Genomic DNA, 12480 nt, shown 5'->3' on the forward strand with positions numbered 1-12480 from the left:
GTGCATTGCTCCTAATACGCCGCAAGGACGTTTTGGTTTTGACGTGAACGTAAATTACGTCCAGCCCCATTCACGGACGAGTTACGCAAACGACGTAAAATTTTCAAATTCCGTCGCGGGAACGACGTCCATACTTAACATTGGTACGCCGCACTTACGCCACCATATAGCACGCCCCTAGCGGCCAGCGTAAATATGCAGTTACGATCCGACAGCGTAAGAGACTTATGCCTGTCGGATCTTAGGGAAATCTATGTGTAACTGATTCTAAGAATCAGGCGCATAGATACGACCGGCCGGACTCAGAGATACGACGGCGTATCTGGAGATACGCCGTCGTATCTCTTTTGAGAATCTGTCCCTTTGAGTTTAAAGTGTTTGTTAGCCCAAAAAAATAAAAAATACACATTCTGGTCCTTTAAAGCATATTAAACAGCACAGTGCTTGTGCTGTGTAATCTGACACCCTCTAAACTGTAAAAAAAAAAAAAAAACTCCCTGAATTTGCCACTTCCTGTATGCCCTCTATACTGACCATGATAACCAGGGCTACTCAGCCCTGACCACCATGGTCAGAGTGCATCCCTCCGTCATACACTGCCCTGCTCTCCTCTCTCCCCCCTCCTTCCTGCCTGTCAGCGCCCTTTCTATGTCTCTCACTGCTTCGCTCGCCGCTATTATTAAAAATAAATAAAAAAAACTACAATGGTCACTTCCAGCCCACCTATTAGATGATGGCATACCACACTTGTAAATTCTTTCTAAAAACGAGCATTCTAAACAGCCACGTGATCTCCCCAGCTGATGTCAGAGCGAGATCACGGTCCCTCCTGCAGTTTTCGTGTATCGGAGCTATAAAACAGCCACGAGTCACGTGACCGGCCTAAAGACAGCTCTAAATAGCTATTTAGGCCCAGATTCTCATACATTCGCGCTGCTCCTGGGCAGCGTAATATATGAGCTCTACGTTACACCGCCGCAGGTCTACAGGTTTACATCCTGATTCTCAGAACACTTACCTGTAAACTTGCGGCGGTGTAGCGTTAGATTGCTCGGCGCAAGCCCGCCCAATTCAAATGGGGCGGGCACCATTTAAATTAGGCGCGCTCCCGCGCCGAGCGTACTGCGCATGCTCCGTCGGGTAAATTACCAGACGTGCATTGCGCTAAATGACGTCGCCCCGACGTCATTTGCCTAGATGTATACGTAAATGGCGTCCAGCGCCATTCACGGACGTCTTACGCAAACGACGTAATTTTTATTCAATTCGACGCGGGAACGACGGCCATAGTTAACATTGGTTGCGCCTGCTAATTAGCAGGGGCAACCTTACGCGTCGGGTACGCTACGCAAACGACGTTAATTTGCTGCGTCGACCTCGCGTATGTTCGGGAATCGCCGTACTTACCTCATTTGCATAGACGACGGGGAAAAGCGACGATGCGACACCTAGCGGCGCGAAAAAAAATTACTTTTAAGATCTGACAGCGTAACAGCCTTACGCTTGTCAGATCTAATGGGTACCTATGCGCAACTGATTCTGAGAATCAGTCGCATAGATACCCGGGGCCAGATGAGGTGTTACGACGGCGCTAATGGTGTTGCGCCGTCGTAACGCCTTTGAGAATCTGGCCCCTAGAACGCTCGTTTTTAGAAACGATTTACACAGTGTGGTATGCCAACCTCTAATAAAGCAGCTGGCTATTTTTAAGAAATAGGTTTAACAAACACTTTAAGGCGACTTGGAGTGGAAATGTGAACCATCTCAATAGAGAATAATTGATTTTTTTCTCCTCCAGCTTTTTGGAACTTTAAGCTTCAAGCTACAAAACGCCGAGATGTTAATGGGGCCTAAAGGCTGGGCCTGTAGACAAGATTGAGTTTCCAGTGTGAGATTTTGAGTGTGTTGGCCCAGCTTTCATAGCCCCTGGAAAGCTTAAAGGAGTTGTAAAGAAAAAAATGCAATCTATGCATTAAGGTGAAAAAACATCTGATGATGCCGGACCCCCCCCCCAGCCCCCGTTTTACTTACCTGACCCCTCAAAAGTCCTGCGCTCGGTCCCGAGATCCTCTTCGCCCCTCAGCAGCTACAAACACTCTAGCTGCTGACTTTTAATAAGGACACTTACCTGTCCAGGGTGCCTGCATTGTCGGCAGCCGAAGCCGAAGCCGAGCTCGGGTATCGGCTGCGCCGCCGCCATCCTCAGTGAGTGAAGGCTGCTTCACTGCCCGATTCCCTACTGCGCATGCGCGAGCCGCGCAGTGCTATGTGAATGGGCGGATGTCTCCTGGGACACACACAAGGTCCCAGAAGACACCGCTCCCCATTTCCCAGGAGGCAGCGCAAGGAGGAGAAGAAAGAAGACCACCGCGGACAAGGAAGTGGCAGATTAGGAGATCTGCCTAGTAACAGCCACTTCTGCTAAGTATAAAAAAAAATGTTTGTCACCCTTTTGGCTTTTTTTTTTTTTTTTTTTAGGGTGTACCTCCGCTTTAAATAGAACTCATAGTTAATCACCATTTCTTGTTCAAATTTTTTAATGGTAAAAAACAAGAAATCACAGCAAAATACATCAAAAAGACAGCTTCCCCCTGGATTTGGGGAGGTAACAGTATTGTAGTAACATAGTGATGAGTTAGGGACACAGCCCTTTTGCAAAAAATAAATAGAAAATAGGGTAAATAACAGTATAGCACAATAAAACAGCCGATGACCATATACCGTGGGTCAGTTAAGGGACGTGCAGGGGGCTTTGTTTAAGTGGGGTCTGGAGACCATTTTGGTTGTTTAGGACCATGGTTATTTACCAAGGACTCCAGGTGGAGTCGTCCTGTGGTATACAAAAAAGCGAAATTTTGAAAAAAAAATTGTATTTTTAACTTTTTGCTGTAATAAATATCCCCCAAAAATATATATAAAAAACTATTTTTTTCCTCAGTTTAGGCCGATACGTATTCTTCTATGTATTTTTCGTGAAAAAAATCACAATAAGTGTTTATTGATTGGTTTTTGCAAAAGTTATAGGCCCAGATTCACATACAAATGCCTATCTTTAGGCGGGCGTAGCTTATCTCAGATACACTACGCCGCCGTAACTTAGAGCGCCATGTCCTGTATTCAGAAACAACTTGCGCTCTAAGTTTACGGCGGCGTAGTGTATCTGACACGGCGTAAGCCCACCTAATTCAAAGTAGTCTGTTAGGGGGCGTGTTGTATGTAAATGTGTTGTGACCCCACGTAAATTATGCTTTTTACAAACGGCGCATGCTCAGTATCACGTCGAATTTTCAAAGTAAATTACGCCCGCTCAATACTTAGTCGACGTGAACGTAACCTACGCACAGCCCTATTCACGGACGACTTACGCAAACAACGTAAAATACGACGCTGTTCGTACGTTTCCGACGTCCATACCTAACATGACTTACCCCTGCTTTATGAGGGGTAACTTTACGCCGGCGTATGTCTTACGTAAACGACGTATCTTGATACGCCAGGCGCACGTACGTTCGTGAATCGGCGTATCTAGCTAATTAGCATATTCGATGCGGAAATATACGGAAGCGCCACTTAGCGGCCAGCGTAAATATGCACCTAAGATACGACGGCGTAGGAGACTTACGCCGCTCGTATCTAGGCAACTGTGAGGCGTATCTGATTCTATGAATCAGGCGCCGAGTTGCGACGGGCCGCACTCAGAGTTACGACGGCGTATCTGGAGATACGCCGTCGTAACTCCTTTGTGAATCTGGGCCATAGTGTCTACAAAATAGGGGATAGTTTTATGGCATTTTTATTAATATTTTTTTTTACTAGTAATGGCGGCGATCTGAGATTTTTATCGGTACTGCGACCTTATGACGGACACTTTTGACACATTTTTGGGACCATTGGTATTTTTATAGCGATCAGTGCTATAAAAATGCATTGATTACTGTAAAAATGTCACTGGCAGGGAAGGGGTTAACACTAGGGGGCGAGGAAGGGGTTAATTATGTTCCCTGGGTGTGTTCTAACTGAAGGGGGTGTGGGACTGACTAGTGGCTGAAATGCAAAATCACGTAATATTACGTGATTTTGCGCAGCTGAGCCAACCTGCCGGCGGCTGTTTGGCAACTGGTTAATCACCATTTCAACAGGATTCCACTGTTGATCAAATATCCTGAAAAGGGTGTTTTATTGGCACACAGAGCTGCCTTTAGTCAGAAGGCTTACACTCCTATCTGCATATTATTTAACAGGAAATAGAAAGCAAGGGTTGGAATCCATCTCTCTAGAAATGAAAATGACTTGGAGGCAATATGATTGTAGCACCCTGGTGTTTAGGCAGGGTTGCTAGTAAATTTACCTGCCAAGTGATAGCTGCCTTGGCCGATTGATAAGAGGTCAATTGATTCCACCCTAATTCTGGAATTGCTGCACTTCTCCTTTCTGTCACTAGATGGCCGGGTATCTGGTGGCATTAGATAAGACAAGGGCATTGCAAGGACAGATTAGAAATAGATCTCAGCCAGTGGGCCAGGATTTTCTTGGGTGCCTTGGCCTGCTGGCAGAGCTTATTTATTTGGGTGAGGTCAGGAGATCAGGGTTCTATGCCACCTGGACAGCTGTCTTTGTGGACGTGTGTTGTACTCGGGGCCAGATTTGCTCTCCCTGCCGCCCCAAGGCCAAGTTCTTCAATGCACCCCCTCCCTGCCAACCAAACCCCCCCCAAATCAACAGAGAATGGGCGGCACGGTTAGTTCACATTTTTTTTTTTTTTTTCGTAGCTTGTCGCTTACTTTTTTAAATTTTTGTATAATTTTCTTATTATTTTCCTTATTATTTTTCCTATTCTTTACATTTTTATTTTATTAATTTAATTTAATTATTATTTCTTATTATTTATTTAGCAAAAAAGTTAAGTGAACAAAATTGATATCACACAGGAGAAAACAATTCCCTGTGTGATAGCAATTGGAGGTGACATGTTCTCTTTATTGACCCTGTCACCTCCAAAACAGGAGTCCTAGCACTGTGCTAGAACTCCTGTCACAGCTGAGATGGGAAGAGCACAGCTCTCCCCTCTCTCTGTGTACATCGGCAGCAGGGACAGGAGACAGACTCGATGGCCGGGGGGAGGACGGAGTCCCAAAGACAGAGCCAGCAAAGAGAGGTATGTGGGGTGGGGGAGAGGGGAGGACAGACGGGAGCACACATTTTACAAGTGATTTCGGGGACATCGCCGCAATCACTTGTTAACGAGCGAGCGAATTCCCCCATAACTTACCGCCCTTAACTGTATGTTTCGGGCGTCGGGGGACTTCATGCCACTGCCGCCCCTTGGCGCCCTGCCGCCCCAAGGCCTGGCCTCAGTGGCCTTGTGGGAAATCCGGGCCTGGTTGTACTGCTAGGCCAGAGCCTGAGGCCTATCCCGGGGACATCTGGCTGCTAGGCTGTCTGAGGGTCCATCCAGAAGCAAGAGAGCGACGTAGGGTTGGGATTGCAGCTTGCAGTCAAACCAGAAGTAACAGTTCTGCTGGCCAGAGAACCTGTCGTGGTCGAAGGTAGAGGGGAAGCTGTCGCCACTAAGGGACCATCCACATTATTACCAGAGACCAAGTTAAATGTATTTAACTTGGTACTTTGCTAGCTGTGAATAATAAGTACCAGAGATGAAAAACCACATCCTGACTGAGGCATGAACTGAAACTAGTCTTCCATCACCGGAAAACAAGTCATGCACCATAAGCTGACACGTGAATGAAACGTCTTCCTAGCTGAAACTACTGTACAAGTTATAACCAAAGGGAAGATGAGCTGTCCTCTCCTCAAACAGGCTGACATCATATTCAAGGTCAGGTTTTGTTTAGGACCTCATAACACGGAATATCTCTTTCTGCAGTACAGTCCCTCTACAATACATAGCAAGTCCCCCCCATCCCCCACCCATGTCACATGGAATGTCCTGTGTGTTGGGTGAAGGGCATCATACAAGTTGCCACAGAAGGCAGGGCTAGGTGTAGCACTACCCCTGCAGGGGCTGCAGATGACTGGGTTCCCCACTCCTGCACAGCCAGGCAATAAGCATTTTCCACTTTCATCCAGACACAAGGAACAGTCTTTTAGCTTGTTTTTTTGTTGTTTATGTAGCACTAGGTAGGTGTTAGAAGAGAGTATCATTTCTGGTCTTTCTGCTTACCAGCAAGATAGTCAGGTAAAACTTAGAATGCCTTCTGCCTACCAGGGAGCAGGATCTATTGGTTAGGTCTGCTCATTGTACACAGGTGCAGCTCAGCTTGCTCTGACTGTCCCCCACTGGTCCAATAGGGAGGCATATTGGACAGTGGAAGGGGACCTGACAGGTGAGTGCAAAGGCTTTTGTTACAGCCCTCGCAATTGGCATAGGAAAAGTGCTGCTTTGCATGCTGGGATACAGTATTAAAGCCAGAGTACATGTGCTCAGAGTTAGTTGAGCTGGGGAACAGAGTCCAGGAGGAATAGAGGCAGCTGCCCTCTCCTCTGAAGGAGGCTGTGCAGCCCTGGGTGTTGTCACATGAAAAGATATAATAAAATATTTACAAAAATGTGAGGGGTGTACTCACTTTTGTAAAATAAAGTGTGAGTGTGTATATGTATATATATATATATATATATATATATATATATATATATATATATATATATATATATATATATATATATATATATATGTGTTTGTGTTGCCAACCTTGCTAGCTATAGGGACCTGATGTACATATAATATGCGTATGTTTTTTTTTTTTTTTTTAAACTGTATATATTCTATTTTTGATACCATGTATTTGTACAAAGACTTTTTCCCCTCCCCATTTTTCTTATGGGATGCCCTTTTTTTTTTTTGGGTGATTTTTTTTTTCCAGCCAATGGCAGAGAAGTGTGTGTAGCACACTCTAGTGTGCTACTAGTGGTAGTGTGAGTAAAATATCGTTTGGCTCAGGGCTAAGCCTGAGCCATGGAACCTGGGTCAGGGTTCATTAACCACAATGAAAAAAGGAAGGGTTCCCCAGTGGGGTTTTTAGGCAGCAAAAATTATATAAACAATTATAAAGACGTACCAATTTGTTGTAAAAAAGTAAAAAAATGTATTTAATAAGTACAAAGTCGTAAAATAATGAACTCTGGTACAGTTTATGCTGAGGACACATACATATGAGAATATAGCACCAAAATTACATGACACTGATCAACATGAATGGCTGATCTTCAGGTCAAGTTGCTCCTGACGCGTTTCGACCCCCACATATGGGTCTTCTTCGGAGGAAAGGGTATATGATGCAAACTATAACAGAGAGTAAATATATGGTAATAAAATACATAGATACATAGTACAATTTAAGTAGAAAATTAATTTAAAGTATATAGTTATCAACTCACAGATTGTGTTTCTCAGTTCTATTTGGACCAGAGTAAGGTTATAATCCTGAGGATCCCTAGTTACTTTTCTCCATACGGGTGGTTAGCACCCCCAAAAAGGCCTCAACGATGCCCCACAAGAGTGGCCTGCAGGGACCCACAGTATAACTGGGAAAAAATCCAAAAGTCCAGTCAGAGAGTGCGGGCCGGACAGGTGGAGGGGGAGCCCAGCAAAGCAATTGCCAGAGTGATGCCTATTAAGAAATTCAAAATATAAAGTAGTTTTAATACCAAAAACTATATGTTTAAAGTATAAAGATTGATTGACTTGTTGTACAAGTAGATGGCGCTAGACATGCACATTATGCTCATTATAATGATGCATATATAAAATGGGACTGTGATATGTCATAGGAATTTTAAATTAATATAAATATGCACAGGATATTTTAAATGTTATATGAAATCATGAATTAAGATTAATAACAATATCAAAATTATATAGAATGGTGAATTCAAAGAGAATTATATGTGTAACAGGGCGATAAAGATTACAATATAGGACTAATAGTGGGTTGAGGTGCCAAAAAATATATGATAATTATAATTGAATAGTGAAAGATATATATAATTAGTATAATATAGTGAATATAAATAGTTAATTCGTTGAATAAAAAAAAAAAAAAAAAAAAAAATAATAATAATAATAGTGTGTAATGGATGGGTGTGAGTAAGCATGTGCTAAAATAATTAAATTCATGTGAGAATAATTGTATATAATGTGATAAAATAGTAAGGATATTGGGATTAGTGCCAATGGGGTGAATAATGTTAGAAAAAGACAATGTAAAGGATAGTAAAAAATACCTTATTAAATGTTTAGAATATGAGTATGGAAGCGATCTCCAGAGAGAGCAAGAAAAAGCGTATCTGGAGGGGAAATATTATTATTGATTAGATTTAGTAGGCATAGGAAGGATAACTTTGTGCAGGATTTGAAAGTGCAGCCTTACCCTATGTGTGGTGTGTCCAGCATAGTATTAAGATAGGATCACAGGCAGGTGTCAGGTATACACCCAGTCTATTTAAATATGTGCATGTCAGGTGTCAAGGATTTGGTAATCACTAATTGGCAAATGAATGCTTTGCTTGGGACATCCCCTCCCACATCTAGAAGTCCGCCCCCCCTATCCCAGCTGGAGCAAAGAATTAAGGTCAGATGACCCTCCCAGCTGTGGGTTCCTCAGCGTCAGTGAGGGAAAAAAAAGAAAAATAAAAAAAAAATAAAAAAAAACCCCAGCCCTCTGCTGCGGTCGCGAGTGCCGCAGCAGCGTCACAAGCGCGCGCAATGCGCATGCACGCGCGGGACGCCCACGGCACCAGGGAACGTCACTGACGCCGTCAGTGGGGAGGAAACATCTCCACAGTGGCGAGAGTGTCGCCATCTTGTGGAGGGTAAAGAGAACACAGAGCCCTGAGTCTCCCCCTCCCCACTGAGAGGCCATAGAGGGAGCATGATAAAGAGGTACCTAGCGGGGAAGCGCCACCCAGCGGAGCTGTAACAAGGTCCTACAGGATAAAAGGATTAAACAAAAGATAAATAATAAAAATTGGTATATATAAAGGTGGAATATAAGTAATGCTAGAAATGGACATATATATGCCCATTAGAGCAAAAAGTGTATATATAATTGTTTATAACCAAGCAAACAATTGATAACAATAAATACCAAAAGGTATATATGGAACCCATGTTGGATATATGGTTATAGAGATTTCATGAGTATTTGGCAGTGCAGCAGTGGGTAGATACGCAATATGCTTAAATATTTTGTTACGGGCATTTGTCAAACCCGCATGAACAAAAACAAGCAAATGCTAAGTACAGCCACACAGTGCCAATGCTCATATATTATACTTTCCTATGTCCATAGTCCCATTTTATATATGCATCATTATAATGAGCATAATGTGCATGTCTAGCGCCATCTACTTGTACAACAAGTCAATCAATCTTTATACTTTAAACATATAGTTTTTGGTATTAAAACTACTTTATATTTTGAATTTCTTAATAGGCATCACTCTGGCAATTGCTTTGCTGGGCTCCCCCTCCACCTGTCCGGCCCGCACTCTCTGACTGGACTTTTGGATTTTTTCCCAGTTATACTGTGGGTCCCTGCAGGCCACTCTTGTGGGGCATCGTTGAGGCCTTTTTGGGGGTGCTAACCACCCGTATGGAGAAAAGTAACTAGGGATCCTCAGGATTATAACCTTACTCTGGTCCAAATAGAACTGAGAAACACAATCTGTGAGTTGATAACTATATACTTTAAATTAATTTTCTACTTAAATTGTACTATGTATCTATGTATTTTATTACCATATATTTACTCTCTGTTATAGTTTGCATCATATACCCTTTCCTCCGAAGAAGACCCATATGTGGGGGTCGAAACGCGTCAGGAGCAACTTGACCTGAAGATCAGCCATTCATGTTGATCAGTGTCATGTAATTTTGGTGCTATATTCTCATATGTATGTGTCCTCAGCATAAACTGTACCAGAGTTCATTATTTTACGACTTTGTACTTATTAAATACATTTTTTTACTTTTTTACAACAAATTGGTACGTCTTTATAATTGTTTATATAATTTTTGCTGCCTAAAAACCCCACTGGGGAACCCTTCCTTTTTTCATTACCTTTACAGGGGTGAGCAGCACTTTCCCTACCCCCTTTGTGTCCGTCCTTCATTTACATAATTTTCCGGTGGTTAAACACCTATTCTATCCCCCCTATGGACATAGGAAAGTATAATATATGAGCATTGGCACTGTGTGGCTGTACTTAGCATTTGCTTGTTTTTGTTCATGCGGGTTTGACAAATGCCCGTAACAAAATATTTAAGCATATTGCGTATCTACCCACTGCTGCACTGCCAAATACTCATGAAATCTCTATAACCATATATCCAACATGGGTTCCATATATACCTTTTGGTATTTATTGTTATCAATTGTTTGCTTGGTTATAAACAATTATATATACACTTTTTGCTCTAATGGGCATATATATGTCCATTTCTAGCATTACTTATATTCCACCTTTATATATACCAATTTTTATTATTTATCTTTTGTTTAATCCTTTTATCCTGTAGGACCTTGTTACAGCTCCGCTGGGTGGCGCTTCCCCGCTAGGTACCTCTTTATCATGCTCCCTCTATGGCCTCTCAGTGGGGAGGGGGAGACTCAGGGCTCTGTGTTCTCTTTACCCTCCACAAGATGGCGACACTCTCGCCACTGTGGAGATGTTTCCTCCCCACTGACGGCGTCAGTGACGTTCCCTGGTGCCGTGGGCGTCCCGCGCGTGCATGCGCATTGCGCGCGCTTGTGACGCTGCTGCGGCACTCGCGACCGCAGCAGAGGGCTGGGGTTTTTTTTTATTTTTTTATTTTTTTATTTTTTTTCCCTCACTGACGCTGAGGAACCCACAGCTGGGAGGGTCATCTGACCTTAATTCTTTGCTCCAGCTGGGATAGGGGGGGCGGACTTCTAGATGTGGGAGGGGATGTCCCAAGCAAAGCATTCATTTGCCAATTAGTGATTACCAAATCCTTGACACCTGACATGCACATATTTAAATAGACTGGGTGTATACCTGACACCTGCCTGTGATCCTATCTTAATACTATGCTGGACACACCACACATAGGGTAAGGCTGCACTTTCAAATCCTGCACAAAGTTATCCTTCCTATGCCTACTAAATCTAATCAATAATAATATTTCCCCTCCAGATACGCTTTTTCTTGCTCTCTCTGGAGATCGCTTCCATACTCATATTCTAAACATTTAATAAGGTATTTTTTACTATCCTTTACATTGTCTTTTTCTAACATTATTCACCCCATTGGCACTAATCCCAATATCCTTACTATTTTATCACATTATATACAATTATTCTCACATGAATTTAATTATTTTAGCACATGCTTACTCACACCCATCCATTACACACTATTATTATTATTATTTTTTTTTTTTTTTTTTTTTATTCAACGAATTAACTATTTATATTCACTATATTATACTAATTATATATATCTTTCACTATTCAATTATAATTATCATATATTTTTTGGCACCTCAACCCACTATTAGTCCTATATTGTAATCTTTATCGCCCTGTTACACATATAATTCTCTTTGAATTCACCATTCTATATAATTTTGATATTGTTATTAATCTTAATTCATGATTTCATATAACATTTAAAATATCCTGTGCATATTTATATTAATTTAAAATTCCTATGACATATCACAGTCCCATTTTATATATGCATCATTATAATGAGCATAATGTGCATGTCTAGCGCCATCTACTTGTACAACAAGTCAATCAATCTTTATACTTTAAACATATAGTTTTTGGTATTAAAACTACTTTATATTTTGAATTTCTTAATAGGCATCACTCTGGCAATTGCTTTGCTGGGCTCCCCCTCCACCTGTCCGGCCCGCACTCTCTGACTGGACTTTTGGATTTTTTCCCAGTTATACTGTGGGTCCCTGCAGGCCACTCTTGTGGGGCATCGTTGAGGCCTTTTTGGGGGTGCTAACCACCCGTATGGAGAAAAGTAACTAGGGATCCTCAGGATTATAACCTTACTCTGGTCCAAATAGAACTGAGAAACACAATCTGTGAGTTGATAACTATATACTTTAAATTAATTTTCTACTTAAATTGTACTATGTATCTATGTATTTTATTACCATATATTTACTCTCTGTTATAGTTTGCATCATATACCCTTTCCTCCGAAGAAGACCCATATGTGGGGGTCGAAACGCGTCAGGAGCAACTTGACCTGAAGATCAGCCATTCATGTTGATCAGTGTCATGTAATTTTGGTGCTATATTCTCATATGTATGTGTCCTCAGCATAAACTGTACCAGAGTTCATTATTTTACGACTTTGTACTTATTAAATACATTTTTTTTACTTTTTTACAACAAATTGGTACGTCTTTATAATTGTTTATATAATTTTTGCTGCCTAAAAACCCCACTGGGGAACCCTTCCTTTTTTCATTACCTT

At 42.0% G+C, this 12480-nt stretch overlaps 2 long non-coding RNA genes across 2 annotated transcripts; one reads left to right on the forward strand and one right to left on the reverse strand.

Annotated features, from left to right (window-relative positions):
- Nucleotides 1-7261: 7261 nt before the first annotated feature.
- LOC120930915 lies at nt 7262-8613 on the reverse strand. Its single transcript, XR_005747779.1, has 3 exons — nt 8242-8613; nt 7396-7628; nt 7262-7300 (listed from the first exon to the last, which is right to left on the reverse strand). It is a non-coding gene; the product is annotated as an uncharacterized LOC120930915 (long non-coding RNA).
- A 2253-nt stretch (nt 8614-10866) lies between these two features.
- On the forward strand, nt 10867-12216 carry LOC120930916. Its single transcript, XR_005747780.1, has 3 exons — nt 10867-11238; nt 11850-12082; nt 12178-12216. It is a non-coding gene; the product is annotated as an uncharacterized LOC120930916 (long non-coding RNA).
- The last annotated feature ends 264 nt before the right edge of the window (nt 12217-12480 follow it).

This window comes from Rana temporaria, chromosome 3 (assembly GCF_905171775.1).
Source record: "Rana temporaria chromosome 3, aRanTem1.1, whole genome shotgun sequence".
NCBI classification, from domain to species: domain Eukaryota; kingdom Metazoa; phylum Chordata; class Amphibia; order Anura; family Ranidae; genus Rana; species Rana temporaria.